The sequence below is a fragment of the Rhinoraja longicauda genome, chromosome 8 (genome assembly GCF_053455715.1).
Source record: "Rhinoraja longicauda isolate Sanriku21f chromosome 8, sRhiLon1.1, whole genome shotgun sequence".
Taxonomy (NCBI): Eukaryota; Metazoa; Chordata; class Chondrichthyes; order Rajiformes; family Arhynchobatidae; genus Rhinoraja; species Rhinoraja longicauda.
Window position 1 is genome coordinate 18,307,014 of NC_135960.1, and position 26,684 is coordinate 18,333,697.

Below are 26,684 nucleotides of genomic sequence, written 5' to 3' on the forward strand. Positions count from 1 at the left end.
CAAGGCTGCTGTTTAAGGCGCTCTCTAAAGATCGTGAAATAGCTTGGACATAATTGGCTGCAAGAATAAAAGTAGTAAAGATCATTATATGTCCGTTGGAGAATGCCTGGAGCATTTTGGTAATATTTTCACTGAACATTCATAGCACTAGAAAAGCCTTTTAAAAAAAGATAGTAGTAAAATACACATGTTTCATTCAAAGTGCCCATAAAACTATAAAGTGAAGCTTTTAAATCCTTTCCCATGTAAGTTCTTTTTTCATTCTGTTCTGTAATTTCTTTTACAATTGATTGATTTTAAAATAACTCTTAGTTGTAAGAAACAGCTCACAAGAATCCTTGAGAATAATAATATTATAATCTCTCTAAGGAGAGGAAAAAGAAGTTCAATTGATTTTTTCCCCTCTTGCCTGACCCTTAATACAATAGCAGATTTCTTCTTGTTACCACCTTTATTCACAATGATATAAAATATTACATTAAATGATCCCCTCTGGATCACTCTAAAAAGATAAGTTTAATTCCCAATCCAACCGTGGGAAGTAACCAAACAGATAAAGTATGAACACCTTCAAAATGATTCAGAGGTTGTTCCATACTGTGTTCTAACGTGTATAAAGAGATCTTATTTATTTTCATACTTAAGCATGTTTGTTGTTAGGACGCGGGTAGAAAGGTTTGTAAAGCGATAAAAATAGAATAAGATTTCTAGAGTTGATTGGATTCTTTGCGGATGTGTGAGTGAACATTTCTGAAGAAAGCCCATGAATGCTGTCATTAACACATTAAACAAGTATGCAGCAAAGGCAAGGTTTATAAATAGTGATCTAATAAAAGACAACGAAGACGTGTCGCCTTGTTCCATCAAATTTTAAAGAAGTCTTGACACAGCTGTGCCAACCGTAACAGCATAATATCATCGTTTTGAACAAATTTTACAATGGAACATCTGATTTTTTTTTCAGTTTCAGCAACTGATTGAATTGCATTTAACATTCAAGCCATGAAGTCCATGCAATTTAAACAGTCCACATTACTTTTACAAGAAACATAGTTCATGATTTGGATTGTAGTTCAGCTTCAGATTGCTTCTTTTAAAAAATTCAATAAAGCAATCCAAAAGCTAATACTAAATAAAGTTATTTCCTTCTGTTGTAAATGTGCAATGGTGGCTGCATGTGCCATTACTATCAGAAGTGTTGCTACCAAAATTAATGGGATTTCTTACTGAAATTAGAATTTCAATCTTGGGTCCTAACACACGGTCACATCACAACTGTTAAATGTATTTTACAGTGGGACTAATGATGTGTATGCAACTGGAACAAAAATGTTAGTGTAGAATTGATCTGCACTGCATAAAATGAAGAAAATTGTCATTCAGAGAATTTGAAGAACGAGGGAATCAAAAGTTTACTTAATATATAAATTTAACATTTGAAATAAATTATTACAGATATGCATTGATCAAATGATGATGTGATGAGACTGATATTTTAGCATGTGATCTGAATATTATATAAATGCCATTTAATAACTCCTCACCAAGTTACATTGCAGTTACTTTATGCATCATATATAATGGAGAGAGTTTTGTACAAGCTGTAAACCATTTAAAAAAAAATGCTGGATCCATTCGACTGTAATCAATAAAGCACAATTAATATGCATAACAATGACTAAATACTGTTAAACCACACAAGACAAATTATAAACAGGGTCACTTCAGTTTAATTCAATATATAATATCCATTGAGAGTGACTCCCTTAATAAGAAAAGTCCTGTTACTGATCCAACTGCTTTAACTATAATTTATTGATTTTATCATTTGTACTTCATGCAAATAGATTAATGTTAATGGACGATAGGGCAAAAAAAATGTTTTATTAATTTGCCTTCTCCAACAAAAAAAGGAGAAATGTAAAAACATTATTAAATACTCCAACTGAAGCTAAAACCATGTCCTATGAAGCCACAAGATTCAAATAGCAAATGGGATAATTTCAATCTTATTAATAAATTTACCATCAGTAATTACAGCCAGGCAATTTTTCTCTTATTTTGAATCTAAACTGGGCTAAATGAAATTTACGCAAATCATAATTTTTACCCATGTTCATCAATGTTATAAATAGCCTTCGCACTGGAATATCTGACTAGCATCATTGAAAGTGTGATTGTTCAAATTTTCAATAATATTAATTCAATGTGCATTACACTGTTGTGTGTGCGCAATACACATCTAATGAAAATCTAGTTTTAAAATTGTCATTTTTTAAAACTGGAATGGCACACGTTTGAAAATTTGCATTAAATAATTAATAAGCATCTTTCAAAACTATAATTTGACTTTGAAGCATATGAGGTGAATAATGTAATGTTTTCAGGTTATAGTATTTCTCTATAATAAAGTTTGGAAATGCACCATCCTGATAGTCAGGCACCATCCAAAAAAAAAATCTGAAGCTGGGCAACATGCTCTCAGCAAGGATCTCATCTGAAACATGAACACATTTGTACCATTATAATACTATTTGATTTCTACGTTTCCAACATTTCGAGATTTCATTTTTTTGGTATTATTTTTGTGGATGTTTTGCTCTCTTCAGAAACATTTCACATTTGATAGTTCCAGACATATGATGAGAAATATCAGTTCCTACATTGGAATCCATATTACTGTATCCTTCTGGTCCCACTATGCTGGAGCAAGGACTAAAAAGAATAGCAAATAGGTGAGATTGAGGTTATGGCTTATTTTTAGTCAACTCTACCAGCAATGTGCAAACTTTTTTGGCAACTTGTTTGCATGTTTCAGGTGTAGTTAACACCAACAGAAATCTGTTATCCTGCAACTAACTACAGAACCATTGTTTTAAACAATAAAAAAATATTCCAGAGCGAATGTTGCTTTCAATGGATGAAGCAAACCAATTCAGCATTCCACTTTAAAGGAGATGATTTTTAAAATATATAAAAACAAAGATCCATTAATTATTATACAGCTGTTTTCCTTTTCCTGAGTCCCATCGGTTGATAATACTAATGGCTGTTTTAGGTGTTAACCAGCCAATGCTGAGCTTGGCATGTTTTCGATAGGTTCAGTGAGTGCCAACAGTATTTATTTAACACATGTACATATCTATGTGGTACAACTACTTCTGAAAACCAGTGAACCTCAAAAGGCTCTTTCCTGAAGCCATTTGGGCATAAATGACTTGGGAAACGCAAATATGCTGAGTGCCTTCTGATGTTAGGACTTCAGCACCTTTACCAACTTTATATTAGCTAGAACTATGAACCCCAAAAGTCTACATTTCTGCAACCCATGTTAATGATTTAGAATAATCATAGCAATGTCATAATAGGAGGTGTATACGTCAAATTATAAAATGGACAGCCGAGTGCCGGCGAGATGTTGAGAGGAACGTTGTAGCCTGACAACCATTAGAAACTTGAAGGATAATGGGTCAGAAATCTAATTCTTGATCTTCAAAGCTATTCATAAAACAACTGCATTCATACAGCACTTTTCAGAACCCTATTAGGACACTCCTAAACACTTTATGGCCAATTAACTACTTTTGAAGTGAAGTTACTGATGTGATATAGGAAATCTCAAGTTTTGTTTCCAACAAACATAAAACAATATAAATGTTGTTTTTGCCTATAAAATGAAATGCAGTAAAGACTGGCATTTTATATCCAGTAGTAGTTTATTTCGACTCCATTTCCAGTCCGTTTGCATTTTGTTAATAGATTTAGGCAGGGTGTGGTCTGTTTCTGGCAATGACTGAAAGAGTTTTCCAGGCTGATATTACGCACAGAAGCAAGCGTAATGAAAACTATCTGCATCAATTTTAAATAATATGAGACCACACAGATCAGGTTCCTCTGTTATTTGATCTAATAAGTTTATAGCTCATTATGGTTTTTGCCATCAGTCGGTAGAGAATAAAATATTCAGTGTTAATTTGAAGAATCAAATATGTCAGATCTTCAGTCCAAATAGAAAAAGAAGCCAGTTACAATCAGAAGTGAATGTAGGGGGGAAAAAAACCCCTGGATCTGGTTATCTTTTGAGCAATTCTAAAATAACTTTAGATTGATGTTGTGCACTTACCAAGACAGGGACAATTTAAAATAACTACAAGCTTGGAAGATGTAAAATGCACGAAGGAAGAAACCGATTTTGGATGCATCTGTAGTGGTGCAACACTCGCTAAATCATGCTGTACCCTGCATTCACGATGCTCAACAGATGGGATCGGGGCAATTCCATTTTACAACGATGCACAATTTACTTTATATCCCCCCCCCACCACCCATTATTTTTATTGTGTTCTTTTTTGTGGCATTCCTCTATGTTGCACATCACTCCCAGATACGCGTTTCTTTGCACGTTTTTTTTTTTTTTGATTGTCGAGGTGAGGCATTTGAAAAGGGTGCACTGCAATGTTGACAAGGATTATGGGGCACGCGAAATTTAGAGAAAAAAAACACACACACACACAAAAGTTATGCGAGAGAAATGAGTCTTTAAAACTCTCGGCATCATGCAATCTTGGAAGGGACCGCTTTAAGGCTGCTGCAGAGTGCGGGAGACGCGAGAGCGCGGGGCGGCGGCGGCTGCTGCTGCTATGGTGACCGTGGAGACGGCGCGAGTGATTGACAGGTGGGCTCTCAGCTCGCGCTCCGGGCTGGGGCGCTGAGCGCTCGCGGTTGCAATGCAATGGGCAGGGGTGATGGTGGGGTTTGCAAGGGGGACACGTTTGCCATTCATCTTCGCCAAAGCCAAGGGGGTTGAGGAGAAGGGGGCCGCAGTTGGCCGTGCATGCGGCAGGCCCAGAGCACAGCCTCGGGATCGCTTGGAAGATGCACCCGGGCTGTGTGCGTGCGAGCGACTCTTTTGCAATGGAAGAAGTTGCACTGTTCGAACATTTGCAGAACAACTGCGGGGAGATATATCAGTTTAAAAGAAACACAAACATGCACTTCGTGCAACATTGATGTTCATCGGAAGAGGATTGTCTTAAACAAATGTTGCAGGCTTATTCAAATTGAGTAGTTCGGTTGTGAAACCAACGAGCCAAAATAAGTCTTCCCAACTAACAGTCGCGGCTGTTAGATTCCCAACTAACTCGTTGGGTATACTATCCTGACAAAACATGCAGGGAAGAGTAAAACAGAATGCAAATTCTGGAAATCTGAAAGAAAACAGAAAATGCAACAAGCACCTTGCAGATCAGGCAGCATCTATGGAGAAAGAAACGGAGTTAACATTTCAGGACAGCTGAACTGACAAAGGGCCTCCAACCTCTTTCAACAGATGCTGCTTGGCTTACTAAGTTTCTAGTCTCTTGTTTTTATTATTTTGCAAAGGTCATTTTTTGACACGATTTTAAAATATACCTTGCATTCAATAGTACTTTAGATGAGAGTTATAAAGACTTTTAATTATTTAACTAATGTCCAGGTATTATTTATATGACGATTTAACAGTCTTGACTCTACTCGTGAAAAATATTTTTATAATCCTTTGAGGGACAAACTAACAGACAGATGCTTTCTTTGGCTGGGGTGGGGAGGGATGAGATTACAAATGGTGTCCATGTGTTAAGAATCGTTGTGCAACAAGTATACCAGTCCACTGAAAAAATATACTTGTGTCCTCCACTTATGAATAATTTTAAAAATACTGCAAAATGCTACTGTTGCCAAAAGATACACTGATGTTTCATGTGGTTCCTGTAAGGAAGTGACTTTGGATAGCTCAGGATAATTTCAAAAATTAGAAGTACTGGAAGTCCTTTGCTGAACTGTAAGCATCTGTGGGTGATATTTAAGTTGTAACAGTTCTGAAAATTTTAACCCCAGTATAACTCTGGACTTTGTTTGGCAGCAGGAGTCATTGACCTCTGATGTTTGCAGCTTTGGCCAATTGGTTATCTCGTACACATTTATCATTTTTTACCATTAAATGACAAAATTATAATTACAACAAATGTCTGATATTTGTCTGAATTACATGGCACTAAAATTAGAGTAGGTGCTATTGTTTATTATTACTAGGAAATCAAATACAGGATTCATGCTTTATTAAAGCAAATAAAGATGCATATAATGACATAATGTAGGGTGCAAAGACATCCAAATTCTCTGGAGGAATAATGGCTATTATGCCTATTTCCCCTCAAAAACCTCCTTGTGTTATGTAAGTTTCCTAACTTTAGCTAAATATTTACTTACTTTAATGCTTGTTAATATTATTGCTTAGGTTGAGGGAGCATACATGGTAACACTTTTAAACTTGGAGATGAAGAATATAAAATCTAAAGATGCTCGGTTGACCCTTTATAAAATACAGATGCTGTCATATTTAGAAAGTGCATTCAGATTGCCTTTACACCAACAAATGCCATTCCTTTCCCTGTATTGCTGGTGTAGACAACACAAGCCAAAAATGTATAAAGTTTAGGTCCAGAGGTAAGTTCAGATGTTGTGAATGAATGAATGAATGAATGAATGAATGAATGAATGAATAAGTTTATTGGCCAAGTATGTACACATAGAAGGAATGTGCCTTGGTGAGAGATTGGAAGGGTAATCAATCGAAAGGGTGATTGGGGCAAAGGCCAGGCGCTGATACAGAGAAAGTTAGGGCCTGGAACCTGGAGTGGTGAGGATGGGTAGCGGGGGATGGGTTTGTCATGGACCGAGAAGATTGGGTCTGGGGCTTGGGGGATGGCGTGGGGTTGTTGGGTGTTAATAATCGAGTGTGAGCTTAGCGAACCGCAGGGATGTAACGAATATAAGGGATTTAGCTAAACAAGGTTCCGATTCCGCTGAAGCAGTTTCCCCTGTGTTAGATTAGGATTTGCTCAAAAAGGCTCCCTTGATATCACACTTCTGCAAGCACGTAGTGCTCTTGAAACTTGGTTCGGGTGAAAGTATCCATTCTGGTGTGCTTTGGAACAATATACTTCAATCCTTTTTACAGGCTTTCTAGGCCTTCAGTGAGTGTTTCACTGGCAATGATATTGCAATCGCGTCTGGCAACAAAAAACAGCTGAGTTGCTTAAGCGCGATTCATATCAGGAGATATTCAGTTGAAATTCCGGAGATAATAATAATAATAATAATAATAATAATATTCATTTATTGTCATTGCAACGAGTACAACGAAATTAAAAAAACAGCCAATCCTGACGGTGCGTACAAACATATATGCAATAAATGCAAAAACAAATAAATACATAAATACAATTAAATTAAGTACAAGATTTTTTAACGGTGTTGCCTAGTGCACAGGTAGTGTTCAGTTCTCGTATGGCCCTGGGGTAAAAACTGTTCTTAAGTCTGTTTGTTCGGGATTTGATTGACCTGAAACGTCGACCAGAGGGCAGATGAACAAACAGACGGTGGCCGGGGTGGGATGGATCTTTTATTATTTTGCCTGCTCTACTGAGGCAGCGCAGGCTGAACAGGTGCTCCAGGGAGGGCAGTGAGCAGCCGATGATTTTCTGGGCCGTCGTGATGACCCTCTGAAGGGCCTTCCTGTCCTTTTCTGAGCAGCTGGCATACCATGTGGTTATACAGTATGCCAGCACACTCTCGATGGAGCAGCGATAGAAGGACAACATGAGCTTCTCCTGCAGGTTGGTTTTCCTGAGGATCCTCAGGAAGTGGAGTCTCTGCTGTGCCTTCTTTACTGTGGTGATGGTGTTGGTAGACCAGGTGAGATCCTCTGCGATGTGCGTACCCAGGAACCTGAAAGCTGGTACCCTTTCCACGCAGACCCCATTGATGTAGAGTGGGTCGTAATCTCCACTGGTTTTTCTAAAGTCAATTATAAGTTCCTTTGTTTTGGAGGAGTTCAGGACCAGATTGTTCACTGAACACCATGCTGCCAGCCTTTGGATTTCATCCCTATAGGCTGTCTCATCTCCTTCTGAGATAAGTCCAACCACAGTCGTGTCATCCGCGAACTTGATGATGGTGTTGGTGGGATGGGTGGGGGCGCAGTCGTGAGTGTAGAGGGAGTAAAGGATGGGGCTCAACACACAGCCCTGTGGTGAGCCGGTGCTCAGTGTAATGGTGGAGGAGAGGTGAGGGCCTATTTTGACTGTCTGGGGGCGGTTGGTCAGGAAGTCCTTGATCCATTTGCAGATGGTTAGGGAAAATCCAAGGTCGGAAAGTTTGGTGACCAGTCTGCTCGGGATGACCGTGTTAAAGGCAGAGCTGAAGTCGAGAAAGAGCATCCTCACATAGCTCCCCTGGTGTTCAAGGTGGGTCAGTGCAGTGTGAAGAGCAGTGTCGATGGCATCCCCTGTAGACCTATTTGCTCTGTAGGCAAACTGGTATGGGTCGAAGGTGGGTGGGAGGCTGGCTTTGATGTGCTGCAGGACCAGTCTCTCGAAGCACTTTGTGATGACCGGTGTGAGTGCTACCGGACGGTAGTCGTTAAGACCGCTGATGACAGGCTTTTTCGGCAGTGGGATGATTATGGCGGACTTCAGGCAGGGAGGGATGGTGGATTTTAAAAGGGACAGGTTGAAGATTTTTGTGAAGACCTCAGATAATTGGTCTGCACATTCCCTCAGCACTCTGCCCGTCACACCATCGGGGCCTGCAGCTTTCCTGGGATTCACTGCTCTGAGCACTCGCTTAACGTCATACTCCTGCACAGTGAAGGTGTTGCTCTCAGGTGCTGGAGAGGGTGTAATGTCTGCCACTGTAGCTTTCACCTCGAAACGAGCAAAGAAACAGTTAAGTTCCTCAGCCAACGAGGCGTCGCCGTCGGCAGTCGTGCGGTTGCTGGTCTTGTAATTGGTGATGTGCTGGATGCCTTGCCATACCCGCCGTGGGTCATTGTTGGAAAAGTGGTCCTCAATCTTCCTCTTGTAGGACGCTTCGGCATCCTTGATGCCTCTCTTCAGGTTGGTTCTAGCAGCACTGTATAGAGCTCTGTCACTAGACCTGAAGGCGGTGTTACGGTCCTTGAGGAGAGACCTGACATCCTTTGTCATCCAGGGTTTTTGATTGGGGTACAACCGGATGCGTTTGTCGACGGTGACATTGTCAACGCAGTTTTTGATGTAGCAAAGTACAGTTGATGTGTACTCCTCCAAGTCCTGATCCTCAAAAATATCCCAGTTGGTCCTTTCGAAGCAATCCTGCAGCTGCGAGGAAGCTCCTTCAGGCCATGTCTTCACAGTCTTTATGGTGACTGGAGCTTTCCTCCTGAGTGGGGTGTATGCTGGGGTTAGGAATATGGACAGGTGATCTGACTGCCCCAGGTGTGGTAGTGGTGCTGACCTGAACCCCTTCTTAATATTTGAGTAAACCTTGTCTAGTGTGTTTTTCCCCCTGGTAGCACATCTTATGTGTTGTTCAAGTTTCGGGAGAACTGACTTTAGGTCTGCATGGTTGAAGTCCCCGGCTATGATGTGGGCTGCTTCTGGATATGTGCTCTGTTGTGAGTTTATTGCACCTAGCAGGTAGCCTAAAGCTGTGCTAGCGTTAGCATTCGGTGGGATGTAGACTGCTGTTACTATAACCCCTGTAAATTCGCGAGGAAGGTAAAAAGGCCTGCATTTAACTGTTAGGGACTCCAGATCAGGAGAACAGTGGCTATCTATGGTTTGGATATTAGTGCACCAGCTGTTGTGCACATAAATGCATAACCCCCCCCCCTTGCTCTTACCGGAGTCGATGTTTCTGTCCCAACGAAACGCTGTGCGCCCGGCTAGCTCAATGGCTCCGTCTGGGATAAGTGGATGAAGCCATGTCTCTGTTACTAAGAGAATGCAACAGTCCTCCACGAGTTTGTTTGCTGATATCTGTAGTTTAAGTTCGTCCATTTTGTTGATGATGGATCTGGCGTTGGTGAGGAACATGCTAGGTAGCGGTGGTTTGTGTGGCTGTCTCTTTAGCTTGGCAAGTATACCGGACCGGCATCCTCGCTTTTGCTTCCTGTTTCTCCTCCGTCTGCGACGCCTGATGGGAAAGGGGCCATTATTGTAACAAGTTTTAAAACTAAAGTGCTTCAGAACTTTTATGGTATAGGAAACTCTTTGGTGACTCTGCACTGGCAGTAGGAGGAGAAGTTGCACGGATGGCAAGAGACTGAGGACTGTTGGATGCAGGTTCACAAGAGAAAAAAAAATCACGTTAATATAATTAATGAGTCTGAAGAAGCATCCGAAACATCACCCATACCTTCTCTCCAGATATACTGCCTGTCCCGTGGAGTTACAATAGACAATAGGTGCAGGAGGAGGCCATTTGGCCCTTCGAGCCAGCACCGCCATTCAATGTGATCATGGCTGATCATTCTCAATCAGTACCCCGTTCCTGCCTTCTCCCCATACCCCCTGACTCCGTTATCATTAAGAGCTCCATCCAGCTCTCTCTTGAATGCATTCAGAGAATTGGCCTCCACTGCCTTCTGAGGCAGAGAATTCCACAGATTCACAACTCTCTGACTGAAAACGTTTTTCCTCATCTCAGTTCTAAATGGCCTACCCCTTATTCTTAAACTGTGGCCCCTTGTTCTGGACTCCCCCAACATTGGGAACATGTTTCCTGCCTCTAACGTGTCCAATCCCTTAATAATCTTATACGTTTCGATAAGATCTCCTCTCATCCTTCTAAATTCCAGTGTATACAAGCCTAGTCGCTCCAGTCTTTCAACATATGAAAGTCCCGCCATTCCGGGAATTAACCTAGTAAACCTAGCAAGAATATCCTTCCTCAAATTTGGAGACCAAAACTGCACACAGTATTCCAGGTGCGGTCTCACTCAGGCCCTGTACAACTGCAGAAGGACCTCTTTGCTCCTATACTAAACTCCTCTTGTTATGAATGCCAACATTCCATTGGCTTTCTTCACTGCCTGCTGTACCTGCATGCTTCCTTTCAGTGACTGATGCACTAGGACACCCAGATCTCGTTGTCTTACTCCAACATTTTGTATCTATCTTCACATTAATATAGCACGTTTCATGATCTGTGGACTTCCCAAAGTTCTATCGTCAATGCTGCTTCAGAGGTGTATTTGTGGGTTATAATGAAGTAACTGCATCAACAAATAAGTACACGGCAAGCTCTCAGAAATTGCAACGACAATGCCCTGATAATCAGTTTGACTGGTGATGAGTGCTAAATGTTAGCTAGGACTACAGAGCGAACCGAACTGTTCTTCTTTGATTCTCTACATCTACCTGAGAAGGCATATTGGACCTCTATTTAACATTTCATTCAAAACATGAAGTCTCTGCCAATATTTTTTTCGGTGCTACAGTGAAGTGTTGGCCGAGAATAGGTGCTCAGCCTCTGGAGTGGGACTTGAACGCATTCACTGGAGGTGCATGTGCTATTGCACAGTTAGAACATCAAAAGCTGAATGAGCTTAGAGTTAGAATAGCGCAAGCAAAGATTTGAAGTAGATTTGAAATTCACCGGTGATAGTTTTAAACTAACTGGCCAGGTGGTAATTGACAGGAACTGACTGGTCACCATATTTGCATTTTGCTCTTCAATGAACTAAAAAAAAAAGTTAAATCATCACGGGTGTAAATTTGGCTGCAGTTCTAAAGCCAGTTTCCTCAGTGGCCGCATCAGGATAACATTTTAACAATTGTGTAGCTGGGGTCAAGGTAGGTGGTGACGAGTAAGTGAAGATAGATATAGCAAGTGAATGAGGAAGGTTTGGGCAGCTGAGTATTGAGCATGTGGAGAAGAGGACGGACGAGGGTTATTGTTGGGGGCTTGCGGGGTGAAGGTTGGGGGTGCTGCGAGGGAGAACATAGGAGAAATCATGGATAGACACTGGCGCAGTGGTAGAGTTGCTGTCTTGCAGAAACAGAGACACCAACAGTTCCATCCTGACTACGGGTGCTGTGTGTACAGAGTTTTTACGTTCTCCCCGTGACCTGCGTGGGTTTTCTCCGGGTGCTCCAGTTTCCTCCCACATTCCAAAGATGTACAAGTTTGTAGGTTAATTGGCATCAGTAAAAAATTGTAATTTGTCTCGTGTGCGTGTGTGTTCGTGATAATGTTAGTGTGCAGGGATTGCTGGCCTGTGTGGACTCGGTGGGCCGAAAGGCCTGTTTCCATGCTGTATCGCTAAAAATAAACTAAAAGCTAAAACAAGAAGTTTAATGATGGTGTCTGTGGGAGAGTTAGGTTGAGGTGGAAGAATAGTGGCAGCTGAACGCAATGCAGGAGAAAGGAAGTATTCCTGATAATGGCTATGATTTGAAGTTAAAATGTTACCGGCTGAACACCACACTGAGGTTTAGTACGATTTTGGCCAGACTGTGCGGGCAGCCAAGTAAAGGAATGTCACAGATCAGGAACCAGAAGTAATGGTGTTTATCATTGCAGGAAAATGTGATCTGTGCTGAAATTTGTGTTGCCACAAAGATTGCATTTTATTCTGCCAATGGCCTGTTGTCTCAGACTCATCGAAGACATCCTTATAATTAGAGCACTCGTGTCTGAATACTCGGGTGCTGTAGTATTTATATCCTTTACTAATATTTAAATATTACTGAATCTCTCCCTGTTATTACAAAATTTGTAGGAACAAAGCTTTTTTTGTGCTCTAATGAGTTATACGCTTCACTAAATATTCCACAGTACAGTATATGTAACAATGTAACCCTGAAACAGCAGAAGAGGTCTGGTACCAAATGCTCCTGTACCAAACGGTCTGATAATCAAGAGGGTGGGGTACATTTCACATCCAATTAATAATAATAAAAATAGCATAGAATATTTAAAAGTAAGAAGATAAGTTCAAACAGAATGCAGATGGTGTGCCATCCAATAAATATTTTTATTATAAATCTGAATAAATTGCTGCCATGAAGAAATGTCACAGAGATTTTTCTTTGGGATGTGTATTTCCTCTGAACTTTTTTGTTTGAACATAATTAAAATTTCAACATTAATGTCAGGCTTCAATCTAATGCTCCCACCTCTGCAGTTGAATGGTGTTGTTGGCTGCTTTCTGCTCTAAGTATATAGCCACAAGAGAGAACTGTTGAGGCCAGGAGTTCGCATCTCAGTTCCTGCCTTCTCCCATATCCATTGACTCTGCTATCTTTAAGAGCTCGATCTAACTCTCTTGAAAGCATCCAGAGAATCGGCCTCCACTGCCTTCTAAGGCAGTGAATTCCACAGATTCATTTTCTGGGTGAAAACGTTTTTCCTCATCTCCGTTCTAAATGGCCTACTCCTTATTCTTAAACTTCTGGACTCGGTTCTGGACTCCCCCAACGTTGGGAACATGTTTTCTGCCTCTACTGTGTCCAATCCCTTAATAATCTTATATTTCAATAAGATCCCCCCTTATCTTTCTAAATTCCAGTGTATACAAGCCCATTCGCTCCATTCTTTCAATATATGGCAGTCCCGCCATCCCGGGAATTAACCTCGTGAACCTACGCTGCACTCCCTCAATAGCAAGAATGTCCTTCCTCAAATTTGGAGACCAAAACTGCACACAATACTCCAGGTGTGGTCTCACCAAGGCCCTGTACAACTGCAGAAGGACCTCTTTGCTCCTATACTTAACTCTTCTTGTTATGAAGGCCAACATGCCATTAGCTTTCTTCACTGCCTGCTTTACCTACATGCTTACTTTCAATGACTGATGTACAAGGATACGCAGATCTCGTTGTACTTCCCCTTTTCCTAACGACACCATTCAGATAATAATCTGCCTTCCTGTTCTTAACACCGAAGTGGATAACCTCACATTTATCCACATTAAACTGCATCTGCCATGCATCCGCCCACTCACACAACCTGTCCACGTCACCCTGCATCCTCATAGTATCCTCCTCACAGTTCACACTGCCGCGCAGCTTTGTGTCCTCTGCAAATTTGCGAATGTTAGAAGAAGAAGAATAGAATAGTTCCTTTATTGTCATTGTAACATGAGCCATGTACAACGAAATTGTAAAATGTCAGCCAGTCAGTGCACCATTCAAACATTTCTAAAAGCTAACGATACATACAAGGTAAAATATTTTAAAAAAGATAAACAACTAAAATAAATATCATGAAAATAGCACGCATAAACACCCAACCCTACATCCTTCTGTCGATTTCACAGTCTCTTATTATGTATCGCCCCTGCGTTCCTTGGCGGCTACATTTAGTGCCTTTATAGCAGTGGGGTAAAAACTATTTTTAAGTCTGTTTGTCCTTGTCCTTGTAGATCTGTACCGTCTGCCTGACGGTAACAGTTCAAACAGGGAGTGTCCGGGGTGGGAAATGTCCTTTATAATACTCTGGGATTTTTTGATGCAGCGGGAACTGTGTAAGTCCTCCAAGGTAAGTAGAGGGCAGCCGACAATCCTCTGGGCGTTGTCAATGGCCCTCTGGAGCGCTTTCCTCTGAGCCGCTGTGCAGCTGGCGTACCATACGCATACACAGTATGTTAGGATGCTCTCAATGTAGCACCGATAAAAGGACAACAGCAGTCTCTGAGTGATGTTATTCTTCCTGAGCACCCTCAGGAAGTGCAGTCTCTGCTGGACCTTTTTCAGCAGCGCAGAGGTGTTCACGCTCCACGTCAGGTCCTCCTCAATATGGATTCCCAGGAAGCGGAAATCCGCCACCCTCTCCACACAGTCCCCTCTGATAGTTAATGGTACCATGTCCGTTTTATTCTTTCTGAAGTCTATTATTATTTCCTTTGTCTTTAAGGTGTTGAGGAGCAGGTTATTTTCTCCACACCACACTGTCAGCTGCTCCGCCTCATCCCGGTAGGCGTACTCGTCCCCCCCGGTGATGAGTCCCACCACCGTAGTGTCATCCGCAAATTTGACAATGGTGTTGCTGTGGTGGGCGGGGGTGCAGTCATGTGTATAGATGGTGTAGAGCAGGGGGCTCAGCACGCAGCCCTGTGGAGAGCCGGTACTGAGGCTGAGGGCCGTGGATGTGTGATGGCCCACTCTGACTCTCTGGCTGCGAGCTGACAGGAAGCTATTTATCCACATGCAGGTGGAGTGTGGAAGTCCCAAGTCCCCCAGTTTGTCCACCAGTTTATGGGGAAGGATGGTATTAAAGGCAGAGCTGTAGTCCACAAAGAGCATCCGCACGTAGCTCCCCGGCTGCTCCAGGTGGAACAGTGCAGCATGGAGGGCTGTGGCTATAGCGTCCTCTGTGGATCTATTCGCTCTGTACGCAAACTGGTGGGGGTCAAAGCTTCGGGGCAGGAGTGATGTGATATGACCCCGGACCAGTTTTTCAAAACACTTCATCACCACTGGTGTGAGTGCGACTGGCCGGTAGTCGTTGAGGCTGGAAATGTGGGGTTTTTTGGGCAAGGGGACTATGATTGCGGACTTCAGACAGGATGGAACAGTGGACTGGGCCAGAGACTGGTTGAAAATCCTCGTACAGACTCCAGCCAGCTGGTCAGCGCAGTCCTTCAGCACGCGTCCAGTACCTTTAATCCCTTCATGTAAATCATTAATGTATATTGTAAACAGCTGCGGTCCCAGCACTGAGCCTTGTGGCACCCCACTAGTCACTGCCTGCCATTCTGAAAGGGGCTTGTCCTAATTTCTGAGGACTTTCTTGGTCTGATTAGTTCATGTTGGGATCTTGCTAGGCTGTGCATTTATGAGTATGTTGAAGCTTTCCTGGTGAGTCGGAAGATCCTAAGCCCACCCCGCTACCCACCCATTACCTCTGCTAACCCTTTTCCTATCCTTCTCTCCCTCATAAATTCCCAACCAAAGTGGATTCCCTGCTTGGTCCAGGCAGCATTTGGAAACTTCAGCTGCCCCAGGAGGAGACTCTGGACTGAATGTAGACATATTTACATGGAGATCTCTGACCTTGCCTCCATCAAGCCAGTCAACTGCAGGCCAGTGAGCGTGATATCATGGTGGGAAAGTTGTTGGACAGGATCTACCAACATTTGTAAAGGCTCAGACTGATTAGGAATAGTCAGCATGGCTTTGTACGTGGGAAATTGTGTCTGCTGAACTTAATGGGAATTTTTAAAGTGATCACCAAGATGATTGAGGACAGTGGACATTGTCGATATGGACTTTAGCAAGCAGTGGCATATCTAGGGTATGGGAGTTATGGCACATACCCTGGGCGCCACAGAGCAGTTTCTATTAATGTCAGACAAGCCATCCTTGGACAGTGAAAACATAATTTTCTTCAGATGTATGATCTGTCTTTGATTATAGACAATAGGTGCAGGAGTAGGCCATTCGGCCCCTCGAGCCAGCACCGCCATTCAATGTGATCATGGCTGATCATTCTCAATCAGTACCCCGTTCCTGCCTTCTCCTCATACCCCCAGACTCCGCTATCCTTAAGAGCTCTATCTAGCTCTCTCTTGAATGCATTCAGAGAATTGGCCTCCACTGCCTTCTGAGGCAGAGAATTCCACAGATTCACAACTCTCTGACTGGAAAAGATTTTCCTCATCTCCGTTCTAAAGTCATGAGTGAGAAGCACTAGGATGTTCCAGATAACTTCCTTCAATTTAGTGGAATGCCTTCAACCTGTACAATTGTATAATGATTCAAACTAATGAGTCACGCCAAAATATTGCAGACGACAAGACTACCATAGCTACAAGAGTATTACGGTGTTTCTGATTCCGACTCCATCTCTAAAAGAAATCGGCGTACTGATTCCAAAAATCAGTTCTTGGCTGATTCCATTAGACCAGCTACAGTCTCCTTTTCATCTACTATCTAATCCCGCATTCCGCTACAACATGACTTCACTCTCCCTTTCGGCCTGAGTCCACTCAGAGCTATTATCCGATCCCATTATCTCTTCTTGCATTATGTGCAAACGGATACCACAGTACAAAAGAGTCAGAAACCATCTCAACTCCGACCCAATCCCCGCTCCCTCAAGGTCTTGCTACGCTCTTCTCTGACATGTCCCATAATTTCCCGCGTTTCAGCCCACAGTTTTCTTCGGCCATTTGCTAATGTGACCAAATTCCTCTCTCCTTTGTTGCCTGTTGACACTCCTCGCCCACCTATCGTCATTTCCTTCATCACATGTTTTCATTCTCCTGTGCTCCAATTTGACTTCGGACCATGATCTCTGCCGGGCTTCCCAGCTTCTGTCCACTCCCTCCACCACTTTTCGGTTTAGGTTTAGGTTTACTCTTGTCACTGGGGTGCTATCTCATGCTGTCCAATCAGATCAGGTAATACTATACATAAATCCAATCAAGGCAAGCTCAACTACAATGGGTAGGGCAAAGGGGAAGATACAAAGTGCAGAATATAGTTCCCAACATTGTAGTGTATCGTTTACATAGACAGCGAAATGTCCGCAATGGGGTAGAGGTGAATCGGACATTAGCCTAGTTTATGGAAAGATGGCTGGCAACTGGGGCGGAATTTCAATGCTTGCCATAGGCGCTATTTTCCGTAGATACGCCCCTGTTAGCAAGGCCTTTGACAAGGTCCAAATGGTAGGCTAGTCTGGAAAGTTAGATTGAATGGAATACAGGAGGAGAAAGCCAATTGGATTCAAAATTGGCTTGGAGGAAGGAGTCAAAGGGTAATTGTGGAGAGTTGTCTTTCTGATTGGAAGCCTGTGACCAATGAAGAGCTACAGGGGTGCTGTGTCCACTATTGTGTGTTATCTACATTACATCTTTGGATGACAATGTTGTTAACATTGTTAGTATATATGCAGATGACACCAAGCTTACTGGTAGAGTGGATAGTGAGGAAGGATATTTAAGTTTACAATAGTTGGGGAGGCTGAGTAAATGAGGCTGGTCTTCATGAAGCCCTGGATCCAGTTCTACTCGTCAACCATTTACTCAGTTTTAACATGCTACTTCAAGCTTTCCTTGCGTTTGAGATAAATGAGATGTCCATGGATCTTTGTGGCAATTGAGGAATGTTGATGGAATTTGATTGCAAGAGAGAACTCTGAGAAACAAACATTCATTGAGAGAAAAACAGTTAGCAAAAGTTCAAAGTTATTTTAAAACTTTTGTGAATTCGGCCATAGTTGAATTTTAAATGCTTTTGAGTTAGGTTTGCTATTTGCGACCCAGATACATTGATGGTTGAAGCAGAAACCAGTTGAAGCAGAAACATTGTCTGTCAGAACAATGTTGCAACAATGGTATTTTTCCTGAGCACAGCATGGAATTGGTGACTTTGCTCTGTTATGAGCAGGGCAGCTCAGTGGTGAAGGGTGGCGCTATGGTGCAACGGTAGAGTTGCTGCCTCACAGTGCCTTATATCCAGGGTTCGGTCCCGGAGTTGGCATGTTCTCCCTGTGACCATGTGGGTTTTCTCCGGATGCTCTGGTTTCCTCCCACATTTCAAAGGTGTGCAAGTTTGTAGGTCAATTGGCTTCTGTAAATTGCCCCTAGTGTGTAGAATGCAAAACTGGGATAACATAGATCTAGTGTACGGGTGATCGATGGTCGACATGGACTCGATGGGCTGAAGGGCCTGTTTCCACACTGCATCTCCAAACAGTAAACTCGGGCACCTTCGAATTTCTTCCACAATTCCACTTGCAGGCACTGGGTCACACTGTCATTTCCGGATGGATTAAGTAAATTCCAAAGCATTATGGTACCCAGTGCCTCAGTTCTGTAACGTAGAAAATTCTTAGGTATTTCACATCTCTGGGAGAGGAAATTCCTCTTTGTTCCATTCTTAAATGGCTAACCTCTTATCTGGAGTCTCTGCATCCTGGTGCTGGACTTCCTTGCTCTGCTTGGGAATTTCCTGTCAAGTCTCCTTGGAAGCTTGTATGTCTCTACGACATCGCCTTTCATTCTTCAAACATCCTGTGAGTATAGGCCTAGTTCACTCAATCTTTCCTTGTAGGACAACGTTCTCAATTAGAGAAAATTAATTGCACTGTCTCCAAATTACATTTATTCTTAAATAAGAAGGCTAAATTGTACGCCGTACTTATGGTACAGCCTTGCCAAAGTGAACTACAGCAAGATCTCAACTTTCCATCTATCATTTTAATTACACCCCAGTCAGGAGAAATATCATCCTTTTATCTATCCTGTCAAATCGTGCAAAATTGGTATATTTCAATGAGATAATTCGTTATTCTAAACTCAACATTTACCTTCTCAATTGCTTTGTGTATCTGCTTGGTAACGTTAGGTTTTTCATTTACCGAACATCCAGGTGATCCTGAACACTAAAATTTGATAGTTTCACATAACTATTTTGTTTCTAGAACTGTTGCGTTATAATACTTAGAATTACACCGATGAGCCAAAACATTATGACCTGATGAGCCAAAACATTATGACCACCTGCCTAATATGCTGTTGGTCCTCCGTGTGCAGCCCCATACGCAGTAGGGTGCGATGCACTGTGTATTGTGACACATTCCTCTCATGACCACCATTAAAATTTTCTGTGAGTTGTGCCACAGCAGACCTGTCGGTTTGGACCAGACGGGATAGGCTTTGTTGCCCTCGCACACCGATGATCCTTGGGTGCCCAATACCCTATCACTGGTTTGTGGTTTGTCCCTCCTTGGACCACTGTCAGTAGGTACTCGCCACTGCTGACCGGGAGCACCTCACAAGACTTGCCGTTACAGAGATGCTCTGACCCAGTTGTCTGGCCATAACAATTTGGCCCTTGTCAAAGTCACTCGGGTCTTTATTCCTGCCCATTTCTCCTGCATCCAACACATCAACTTCAAGAACTGACTGTTCACTTGCTACCTAATATATCCCACCCCTTGACAGGTGCCATTGTAACAAGATAACCAATGTTATTCACTTTGCCTGTCAGTGGTCATAATGTTTTGGCTGATTGGTGTATATTCTGAACTCTATCTTTCTCTTTGCTCTACTTTTTGTATTTGAGTTTGGCTCGATTATATCTATCCATAGTATTATCTGATTTTATTGGATAGGATGCAAAGCAAAGCTTTTCACTATACCTTGGGACGTGCGACAATAATAAACTTAAACTAAATTAATATTTTGCTATTGTAAAAAAAGGCACAAAGTGCTGCATTAACAGTGGATCAGGCAGTAATTCCGGAGAAGAGGGCGGCACGGTAGCGCAGCGGTAGAGTTGCTGCTTTACAGCGAATGCAGCGCCGGAGACTCAGGTTCGATCCTGACTACGGGTGCTGCACTGTAAGGAGTTTGTACGTTCTCCCCGTGACCTGCGTGGGTTTTCTCCGAGATCTTCGGTTTCCTCCCACACTCCAAAGACGTACAGGTATGTAGGTTAATTGGCTGGGTAAATGTGAAAATTGTCCCTAGTGGGTGTAGGATAGTGTTAGTGTGCGGGGATCGCTGGGCGGCACGGACTTGGAGGGCCGAAAAGGCCTGTTTCCGGCTGTATATATATGATATGATATGATAAGAGGGGTTGGTGAAGTTTTGCTATTCTGTTCCAACCAACATGACACACATTCCTCATTATTTTCCATCTGTTATCTTTTTGCCCTCTCACTTAATTTATCAATATCCCTTCAGTGGTCTCAACATGTGCTCCTCAAACTTACTTTCACATTTGTCTTCGTATTGCCAAAAAAATAGATAACTTACACTGAATCTCTTCATGTTACTCATTCTGAATAACTGTAGCTTCATCACTGATCTTTGAGGCACCCCACTAGTTACAGCTCGCTAGCTTGAAAATGGCTCGTGCAACTCCACTTTTGTTTTCTGTCTGTTAAATAATTTCCTCTCCATGCTAACATATCATCCTCGGCTTTATCTGTTGTCGGGCCAGTATTTCAGAAGAAATCCAGTTTAAAAAAAAAATATATATAATCATTAGAAGACTGGTCTGATTTTTCTTCATTTATACGCTTGTGTGATTAGTTGTAGAACTGAAATAGGAATACACAAGCCTTTTTACAAGAAGCACATTGGTATTGCATCCCATGATTTCACTTCAGTTGGGGTTTGGTATTTGCCTGTCACAAGGTGTCACTGATTTCTGGCATTCAAATAGAAAGCCAAAACATTCCATTTTATCCGCTGAAATGGGATTGTGGAACAGTTAAGATGGGTTCAAAAAGGTGCACTAGTAAATTGAAAGTTTTTAAATTTGCAAACACTAAAGAACATCGGCAAAATAATATTTCGCTTTTAGTTATTTAAAAATATAATCAGATCATTATATTGTCATTCCTTGTTTTCAGTGCAATTGAACCCTATATGCATTCATGAAACACAGAACATAGAAAGTATAACATTGGAGCAGGCCCTTCGGCCCACAATGTCTGTGCTGAACATGATGCCAAGATAAACTAATCTCATCTGCCAGCACAGGATCCATATCCCTCCACTCCCTGCATTCCATGTGGCTATCTAAAAGCCTCTTAAATACCACGAACATATCTGCCTCCACCACTACTCCTGGCAGCTCATTCCACTGCTCTTTCTGTGAAAAAGAGACTTACCCCGCACATCTCCTTTAAACTTCGCCCCTCTCAAAAGCTATGTCCTCTAATCTTTGATATTTCTATCCTGGGGATAAAAATTCTGACTGTCTATATAATTTTATCTCATAATTTTATGTACTTCCATCAGATCGCCCCTCACGCATTACAAATGCAATTTGAAAGTTTCTAATTCTGTTCTTTTTTCAGTTATTTCGCAAGGAAACTTGGTGAATGAATTGGTAGAATTCATGAACAAAACTTTTAAAGTAAGAATACAATATCCACAGGAACTTCATTGATAATCTGACAGATATATTTGCTTCGATAGGTTGATATCGCCTTGACACCAAATCTGAAAGTTGGAAGTCATGGGGATAGTTCTTGGTTGACTAGAGTCATGTTTAGCCCAAATAAAGATAGTTGTTGTTATTGACAGATAATCATCTCGGTCCCAGTGCATCAGTAGCAATTGTTGATGGCATGGTCTGAGCCCGAAGCTGTTTTATCAGCGATCAGCTCTCCATCAAAATGTTAGAGGTGGGAATGCTCAGTTTAGTTACTTTAGTTTATTTTCTAGTGTGCCGAGGTGTGGTGAAAAGCTTTTGTTGCATGCTAACCAGTCAGCGGAAATATTGTACATGATTACAATCTAGTCATCCACAGTGTACAGATACATGATAAAGGGAATAACGTTGAGTGCAAAATAAAGTCCAGTAAAGTCCGATTAATGATAGAATGTTTGTGTCTAGTTCAATTAGCATAGATGATAAACTACAGAAGAACTGGACAACATTGGAGGAGTAGTCTAGCAGACAAGTTACATTCATCCCACATAATTGCCAATCAATGGCCACCTCCAACAAAAGTGACTGACCTTGTTGCCTTGTCATTTTCATCAGCAGATTCTATATCATGAACATCCTGTGGAGAGCATTGATCAGCAACTTAACATAAAATAGCAGGCCAAAGGCTGAATATCCTGCAATAAGTTTGTTAAATCTTGACCCCAGAATATTTCCGTCATCGGAAAGATACAAGTGAGGACAATGGGGAATATTCACCACTTGGGCAGATAAATGCAGTTCCAACAACTTTGAATAATACAGCCCAGGAATAGGTCCTTCAGCCAATGTAATGCTGAACCTGATGCTAACTGAAACTAATTTCCTCTGCCTGCATGTGATCTCTCTCCCCCCATTCCCTGCAGATCTATGCGCCTATCTAAAAGTCTCCAAAAAGCCACTATTATATCTGCCTCCAGCACCATGCCAGCAGTGTGATCCAGGTACCCACCATTGCATGTGTATTAAAAAAACAACCCAATTTAGAACATAGAACAGTGCAGCCAAGAAACTGGCCCTTGAGCCCACAATGTCTGTACAGAACCTGATGCCAAATCCAAATCGTATCTGCCTGCACATAATCTATATCCCTCCAATCCCTGCATATCTATATTGCCTATCGAAAAGTCTCAATGTCATGATAGTATCTGCCTCAAACTACCCATGGTAACATGTTCCAGGCACTCACCACCCTCTATGTAGTAAACAAGAAATCTTGCCTCATGAATGAATGAATGAATGAATAAGTTTATTGGCCAAGTATGTGCATCTACAAGGAATGTGCCTTGGTGCTCCGTTCACAAATGAAAACACAGACATACAGTTAACAATTAAGAATAAAGCATAACCACATCAAAACAATAAGGATACAACATTACGGTCTAAACATCTGGGTGAAAAACATGTATCTCCTTTAGACTTTGCTCCTTTCACTTTTAAGCGATGCCCTCTAATATTTCATTTTCCATCCTGGGAAAATGGTTCTAACTGTCTATCCAATCTATGCCTCACATAATTGGTTGGCACCCAGATCGCAGCGCCCCCTCGCAAACAACAAACTCAAGGAAACTTCCCTCTTCACCGCTGCCACCGCCGCTGCTCATTCCAGGGATGCGAGGCTTCTGAACAACAATTACAACACTTGTGTTTGTTCTTATTTCGCTGCCTTCGAGGGAGACGAGGCCGGGGAAGAGAGTGGAGGAGCAGCTCAGATCGCCATGGCAGGGGGGGATAGAGAGGGATAGAGAGGGATAGAGAGGGATAGAGAGGGATAGAGAGGGATAGAGAGGGATAGAGAGGGATAGAGAGGGATAGAGAGGGATAGAGAGGGGTGAGTGTTGAGGGGAACCCGCCACAAAATTTTTTAAAACGGGCAAAATCATCTTAGTTTTTACTAATTAACCATATGTACACCAAATTAACAGTTTTGAAAACAGTTTTTTCTTACCTATATGGAGAAAAACTGGAAAAAACGGATGAAACAGTTTGTTTACAAGTAATAGATCAGCTGGCGACAATTCTTTGCCCCCGCGACCTATGACCTGCGTATGCTCAGTTGGAATACCGAATTCACTTATTGCATGCAGTACACAAAATGTAATCCAGCCAAAGTCCTATAAAGCTGCATCAGAAGTTCCTGACACTTGTACTCAATGCCCCGACCTCTGAGGGCAAGCATACCATTTGCCTTCTTTACCACTTTATCTACCTACTTGTGTTGCCGTTGTCAGGGAGTTACGGAGTTGGACCCCAAGATAACTCTCTCTGTACGTCAATGTTGTTAGTGGTCATGCCATTAATTGTCAATTTTACCCTTGCAATCAACCTCCCAAAGTGCAACACATCGAACTTGCTCAGATTAAATTCCATCTGACATTTCATGACCCATATCTGCAGCTAAGTGATATCCTGCTGTATACAGGTGCCCCTCAATGTTCGATGGGGTTACGTTCCGAGAAACCCTTGGTAAACTGAAAATATCGTAAGTCGAAAATGCGTTGAATACACGTGATCACATGACCGGAAGCGAGCTGCGGCTCGCTATGTGTCGCTGCCGTTTGGACCATTGTAAAATCGAAATATCGTGAGTCGAAGCATCGTATGTCAGGCAGCATCTGTACTTTGACAGCCTTCCTCGCACTGTACAATCCCAGCAATCTTGGTGTCATCTGCAAACTTACTAACCAGCCCATCCACTTTACTCCAGCATTTTGTGAATAAATCGATTTGTACCAGCATCTGCAGTTATTTTTTTATACCACTTTTATATCCAAGTCATCTAATCTATCTATATCCATCTACCCATCTACCCATCCTCTCGTTTGTTTGTTCCTGAACTACTGCCAAAACGGTACACGATAGCATAACAATTTTAGGCCCACCTTACTCACCGTCGTCCCTTTGGTGTTAATGGAAGAAGTTTCATTGAAATCAATGCTGTATTTTAAAAGTTATTTGCATTTTAAAGTTTAAATCTATTTCCTAGGGAGGAAAAGGGGAGGGGGGAGGAGAGAAGGGAGAGGAGGGAGGATAAGGGAGGTTGAGGGGGGTGAAGTGGAGGAGAGGGGGAGCGGGGGGGGGGGGAAAGGAGGGGGGGGGAGGAGAGGGTGCTGAACCAATGCAGGAGAGGTTTGGGCCCAACGGGTCCACTTGGTCTAATATATATATATTTATTAGACCAAGTGGACCCTTTGGGCCCAAACCTCTCCTCCATTGGTGCAGCACCCTCTCCTCCCCCACTCCCTCCCTCCCCCCTCTCCCTCTCCCTCCCCCCTCTCCCTCCTCCTCCCCTAGTTTTATATATATAGATAACATTATATTACAATCAGGCAAGGTCCCAGAACAGATCCCTGCGGAACTCCATTGATCACTGAGCTCCTGTCTGAATATTGTCTTTCCATCACAACTCTCTCTTTCTTGTATCAGTAAGTGAGTTTTGAATCCAGATGACCAAATCACAGTTAAGCCTGTGCAGCTTAATCATCTTTAAACTTTGCCCCTCTCAATCTTCTTTAAACATTGCCCCCATCTCCTTTAAGGCTATGCCCTCTAGTCCTTGACATTTCCACCCTGGGAGAAAGGTTCTGTCTGTCTACTCTATCTATGCCTCTCATAATTTTTTAATACTTTTATCAATCTCCAGAGAAAACAATCCAAGTGCGTTTGATCTCTCCTTACAGGTAATACCCTTTGATCCAGGCAGCATTCTGGTAAACCTTTTAGGATTTAAGAAACCTGACAATAGTTCAGAGCAAAACCACTCGCTTGACTGACACAGCATCAACCACCCTAAGCATTCAGCTTTCCTCCTTCAGTCGCACACTGGCTGAAGAGTGCAAAGGCTGTGTTACGACAATTGCCACGATCTCAGCACTTTCAAAATTTCAAAAAAAACATCCAGGACAACAGGATCAGCCCTTTGGGATCATTGCTAATTGCAGCTTTGCTCCAAGTCGAGCACTCTCCTGACTTAAAAATACATTGCCATTTCTTTATTCATCCTGGATACAAGCTTGGAATTCTCAAACTGAATGGTTGCAGAGATCCGAGGTGGCAGATTTCTAAGGCTAGATAAAGATAGGCAACATGCTGACTCTGCTGTTATTGTGTATATATATCACAAAGCCAAAAACATGTTAAATGATAACTGTTTTAAGAACCAGAAGTCCAAATGTCCTGACTAACATTGCTTCCTTTTGCACTATCAAAATCTAATTTGGTATTTGTCTCATTGCCACTCATGGACTGGTGATCGTATTGGTGGCATTTGCCTAAAATAATCAAATTACAATCACTGCACCTCAAAATAGCCTTTGCGAGCAGCTGGGAGAGGTTTTTATCGAGAGGTTAATTATGGGAGTCTTTGAATGGGTATTTAACACTTTTACCATGACATTTAGTTTTATTCCTCCTCAATGCCAACTTAACTGAAATAATTTTGGGGGAGGCTGAAAATATATGACTTTGTGAACGTTCAGAGAAGGAGAAGAGAAACAAAACTCAGTCACGTTCGCTCATTGTTTCTTTATTTAATGCTTTTTGTTGCAATTGGCCCATGTGTACCCCCTGCGTTATCAATCCATGCTAACGCTCACAGTCTGGAATTGCACATCATGAAGAATAGAGGACTGATGAACATGACCAATAGTTTTATTTCTTAGGTAGGCAGGCCTGAAGCATCAAGGATGACTGGGTTCATTCTGAGCTGTGGGTTCTGTGGTGATAACTGATGAGGTCTTTGTGGGAACAGTAGCATCTTCCACTGTGGAAGCAAGAGATTCTGAGCAGTTAACTAGTACTAGACTGAGGTGGACCCATTGGGTCCAAATCTCTCCTGCAGGCCTCTCCTGGGGCAACCCTCCCCCAAGTGATGATCCTGCAGGCCTAGCAACTCTCTCCAACTGATGAAGCCCGTTGACG

The 26,684-nt window shown here is 42.3% G+C and overlaps 1 protein-coding gene across 1 annotated transcript in view; it reads left to right on the forward strand.

The window, feature by feature from the left end:
* Positions 1-4,599: 4,599 nt before the first annotated feature.
* The window catches only part of gtdc1 (glycosyltransferase-like domain containing 1), a 313,882-nt gene continuing 291,797 nt past the window's right edge, over positions 4,600-26,684 (forward strand). The window contains exon 1 of the mRNA XM_078403374.1: positions 4,600-4,675. The gene's annotated coding sequence lies outside the window, so the exon portion shown is untranslated. The remainder of the gene's footprint in view (positions 4,676-26,684) is intronic.